The sequence below is a fragment of the Protomyctophum parallelum genome (assembly GCF_964188405.1).
Source record: "Protomyctophum parallelum genome assembly, chromosome: 5".
Classification (NCBI taxonomy): domain Eukaryota; kingdom Metazoa; phylum Chordata; class Actinopteri; order Myctophiformes; family Myctophidae; genus Protomyctophum; species Protomyctophum parallelum.
This window is the reverse complement of record NC_139702.1, coordinates 8,214,949-8,220,284: the sequence shown is the minus strand read 5'-3', so window position 1 is coordinate 8,220,284 and position 5,336 is coordinate 8,214,949. Positions and strand designations below refer to the sequence as shown.

The following is a 5,336-nucleotide window of genomic DNA, read 5'->3' as shown; positions in this document are numbered from 1 at the left end:
ACGCACGCACGCACGCACGCACACACACACACACACACACACACACACACACACACACACACACACACACACACACACACACACACAGAGACATAATTTCTGTCTACTTTCCCTACACATACAGTACATAAACTACACATGCAAGCGCACACACACACACACACACACACACACACACACACACACATGCAAAGACAGTATCTCTCATTTCCTCCCTCCCACCACTTACACACAATCTTACTCCATCTGTCTCTCTTTGCCTTCCTTTTTTTCATTCATTTTCTTGCTCATTCATCTGAAGTTTAATATTTTATTCACATAAAGCCGGATTCATATACTTATACTGACCCTGGATTCGCTCACCAAAAATAAGGCGATCTACAAGCTCCCAATGCCTCGCAGTGCAATGCACTTGCGAGCTTGTAGATCTGTGCATGACAGCGTGCAACAAAGTAAGCCCTGAGTAATGCATGCTATAGTCTCATATTTCTCTCTCTCTCTCTTTATCATTGTCTGTCAGTTTGGTCTCTCTATCGTGTGTGTGTGTGTGTGTGTGTGTGTGTGTGTGTGTGTGTGTGTGTGTGTGTGTGTGTGTGTGTGTGTGTGTGTGTGTGTGTGTGTGTGTGTGTGTGTGTGTGTGTGTGTGTGTGTGTGTGTGTGTGTGTGTGTGTGTGTGTGTGTGTGTGTGTGTGTGTGTACAGTATACACCCACTCAAATCCATCCTGTGGACCCTGACAGTATGTGGCAGATTTACAGCCTGATACAGATTGGAAAGGCCACGGTTCTCTTCAAGAATACAGCCTCTGCACACAGTGTTTCCTTTGTGCAGCTTACTGTAGCACACTCAATTATGAAGTTTATGTATTTGCACCAAGTAGCCACTCTGTTTAGAGTTTTGGCCAATGTCTACACACTTGGTTTATACCAGGACTTCCAAGAGCAATAATGCTGGCAAAGAGAGTTACGCAACGCAAACCTCAAGCTAGCTATGCAGTCACTCCGTCTGTCTGTCTGTCTGTCTGTCTGTCTGTCTGTCTGTCTGTCTGTCTGTCTGTCTGTCTGTCTGTCTGTCTGTCTGTCTGTCTGTCTGTCTGTCTGTCTGTCTGTCTGTCTGTCTGTCTGTCAACAAACAAGTGTTTGGCCCTCTGTTTGTTTTGAATGCAGTTAGCCGTAATGTTAACGGAGCCACAGCCGTTGGATGTGTACTGTGTACTAATCATCTGACATTTCTTGGCCATAGGATGGAAACCTTTGTACAGTATATGTCCAAACCACATACTTTTCAGGAAAATGGAAAAAATAACACTGTTTCAGTGGATCTATTATTCAGTGTTATAGTGTTTAACTTGGTTAAATATGAATAAAGTCCTCAGGCAGACTTAACCACTTTCATTGTGATCCGACACGTTGTGCGCTTATATCTGCATTATTCTCGGTACGTTTTGTGAAAACACTGACATACTGTACTATACAAAGTACAGTATAAAATAGGTTCTCAACCTCTTTCACATCAAGGACCATTCTATTGTGTAGACTTGTGTAGACTTGTGTAGACGGGTGCATTTGGTTTCATCTTAGACTCTCAAGAGTTAAAGATCTAATAAGGGTCAATTTCGTTTACCACCAACTCTCTGTCATCTGGGGACCACCTGGAACCCCCTTAACCCATTCTGACCGGGCACCCATTTTGGTGTTTGGGCATCATGTTATGCTTTAGCTATTGAAAAATAGCAGATCTACAAGCTCATATCGCGCCACCGAGTGGCGCGCTACGAGCTTGTAGGTCTGCTATTTTTGAAAAATCGAAGAACGACTGACATTTTTTTGAATCTGATCTCAGGTCAGAATGGGGTTAATCAGACCAGTGTGTGTCCAGTCGGAAACCTCGTATGAATCTGATCTCAGGTCAGAATGGGTTAAGGACCACTGGTGGACCCCGGACCACTGGTTGAGAACCACTGAAATAGGACATTTAACGTACAGTATATGAAAAAAGAAAACCCAGCGACGACATGGAACAAAGAGCTGTTTGAGGGGGACGTTTCAGGCCACGTGGAACCACAACGTAATAGTTTAGACAGCAGATTTGAGAGATGCCAGTTGGGTTTGGAATGGCATTAGAGGTATGGGGTTTAGACTGGGTGGCTTTGGCCTGGATGGAGGCAGGAATAACACCACGTGCGCGCCGCCCATAAAAACCCAAAAGGGGACACATTTCTTCTCTATTTCGCTGGTTGATTATTGGCCTCAATTTCCAAGCCGGTTGAAAGTGTTGCATGAAAAAGAGGATTTAAACTGGGGAGTTGGGTTGGGTAGGAGGGGCGGGTCGTGAAACAAAGGAGTTATATGTTTCAGATCTTGAGAAATGAGAACTGTATAGCTCCTGTTTTTTCTGATGCCATTTGGTCTAATTTTTCTTCGATTTATACTAATCACCCTTTGCCCTTTTGGATTTGAACTCTGAACTCACAATTACTGGCGCATTAAAGTATTAACCCATTTAGGCCTGAAAAATGTCTAAATCAAAACATTTTCTGAAAAACCTCATGTTTCTCTCATGTTTCTCGTGGTTCTCAATATTTCATGTCAAGAACCCCCACAAATTATATGTAATAGGTCGCCGACCCCCATCTGTTCAAAATATGTTGTTCCAGGGACCCTCCAGAAACAAAGATTTGAGTTAAAAACATTCGCTCTGAAAGAATATATATAGGATTTGCGCCACATTTTCACGATTTTCAAAAATAGCAGATCTACAAGTTTGTAGATCTGCTATTTTTCAACAGCTAAAAGTATAACATATAATGCTTAAAACACCAAAAGGGTTTCCCGCCCAGAATGGGTTTCGAATGAGAGGGACGTCCTTTTGGCGATACCTCTATAGCTACAGTAGGTGGTCATCATTACGGCATGTGGTTATGGTCTGTACAAAACGTGGTGCCCAAATCAAATAAAGCATGTTCTGAGAGCTTTCCAATGATGACACCGTTAAGGCACAATTGTCATCATAAATGGTATCTACTGTATTTACTGGGCGACGGCAACATGTGAATATATAGATACATTTCCTGTTTCAAAGCACTTCCTGTGAGTGCCTGCGTCATTTTGCTGTGAGAGTGAGCAACACAAAATTATGGTTTAATAGAGAAGTGGTCAAAATAACACAGATGTGAATTTCTCTGTGCAAAAAAGATGAATGTGGAAAATTCAGGTATCAAAAATAACATTTGATTAATTGAAAAAAGTTATCCAGTATGACTGCCAGACTTTGACCGAGAAGCTGCAGCTGTGTGTGTCACCTGACCTCCTCCTCTCCGTCACGTGTCGCTGCGAGTGATGGGATGAGGTCACCTCCAAAAACATTTATTGTCCAATTATCAGGAGAACTATCTCTTCCTCAACCTGAGTTTTGCAGTAACAACACTCCCTTTATTAACCCATTCTGAACGGGCACCCATTTTGGTGTCAGCATCATGTTATGCTTTAGCTGTGGCGCGATACGAGCTTGTAGGTCTGCTATTTTTGAAATAAAATCGAAGAACGACTGACATTTTTAGAATCTGATCTCAGGTCAGAATGGGTTCATCAGGACCAGTGTGTGTCCGGCGGAAACCTCGTATGAATCTGATCTCAGGTCAGAATGGGTGAATGACCGTGGAATGAGCCCACGTGAGCGCGGCCCGTTCCACAGTGCTTCTCCAGAACACTGCTGTTTGTTTGTCTTCTACTCCTCATACCTGATTTGTTGTACTGCAATGTTGCAATTTGAAGTAGGCGGGGCGAACGGTTCCTGAGTAACACCGGGGCTCCACCGGGCGCGTCGCGTCTCCGACGTCGTGTGCGTCAAAAAACGAACCGGGGCAATTTGAATGCAGTCACGCAACGCAATGCAACGCAACGCAACGCAACGCAACGCAACGCAACGCAACGCAACGCAACGCATCATGTTATGCTTTATCTATTTAAAAATAGCAGATCTACAAGCTCATATCGCGCCACCGAGTGGCGCGATACGAGCTTGTAGGTCTGCTATTTTTGAAATAGAATCGAAGAACGACTGACATTTTTAGAATCTGATCTCAGGTCAGAATGGGTTCATCAGACCAGTGTGTGTCCGGCGGAAACCTCGTATGAATCTGATCTCAGGTCAGAATGGGTTAAAAAGGGAACATTCCCTGACGGTGACGGAGACGCACCGCTGACACGCCCGGTGGAGCCCCGATGTTACGTGTATTACATTACAGACGTACTGTACAGTGCCCACATACAGTATGGAGTCTATGCATATATGTCAGAATGATGAGTCTGGCCCGGGCAGAGAACGGTTCTCCAGTTACGTGGATTACAGACGTATACAGACGTACAGTAACACAGATAACATTAGATAAGATGAAAACCAGGTTCTCAAGGTTTTAAAGAAAATCTTGAGTGTTTTGACAATTTTTTGGGGGGCCCACTTACAATAATATCCTTGCAACCCACAGGTTGACAACCACTGGTATAAATCAAGCCTCTTAGTCTTCATCCACACCTACATAAACGTAGCGTTTTCGTTTTCGTTTTCATTTTCATCTCTCTGTCCATACGACACGTTTTTTTAAATCTCTCTGTCCATACGACACGTTTTTTTAAATCTCTCTGTCCATATGACCAATGGCAAGACCCATGCAAAACTCTGTTTACATTGTCCACACAGGGAACACACAGGCGGAGTTTTAAAGAAATACACTGTGGCAGGAGTTTTCCAAAAGATGCGTTTATATGGACCAAAAACGCGTTTGCGTGTGGGCGACCCCCCCAAAACGCATATAAAAACCTACGTTTATCCGTTTACCCGGATACGTGTGGACAAGGCCTTACTCAGAAACAAGTTCACCGCCGTTTTGGTTCAGTGTCTCAGTGTTGCTTCTCTTCTTTATTTTGGTTCAATAGCATCCTGCAGGCTGAAGTCATGCACACACGCAGCAGGCAGTAGCATGCACACACACACACACACACACACACACACACACACACACACACACCCAAACACACACTCAAAAGCAACCATACATATAAATACTTTATTAGTATCAGTAACGTGTACATAGGACTTTTCTTCAACCTTTATGTTGATAACATGCCAGCAATAGAAATCGACAGCAATAGAAAATGAGAAGTTACAAAAATAAGAGGATATATGCGTGTGCGTGTGCTGTGTGCGTGGATGTGTGTGAGTGTGTGTGTCAGTGTGTGTGTGTGTGTGCACAGAAGGAAGAGTAAATCTTTGAATACAAAACTTAATCCCAACCAATGTTCACAGATGGAATCTCCTAGAAGGCTTGGAAGGATTCCA

General features: G+C 43.6%; 1 protein-coding gene across 1 annotated transcript in view; it reads right to left on the bottom strand.

Annotated features, from left to right (window-relative positions):
* Positions 1-5,050: 5,050 nt before the first annotated feature.
* pdgfaa (platelet-derived growth factor alpha polypeptide a) overlaps positions 5,051-5,336 on the bottom strand; it is a 21,943-nt gene continuing 21,657 nt past the window's right edge. The window contains exon 6 of the mRNA XM_083765472.1: positions 5,051-5,336. This exon is cut by the window's right edge and continues 617 nt beyond it. The gene's annotated coding sequence lies outside the window, so the exon portion shown is untranslated.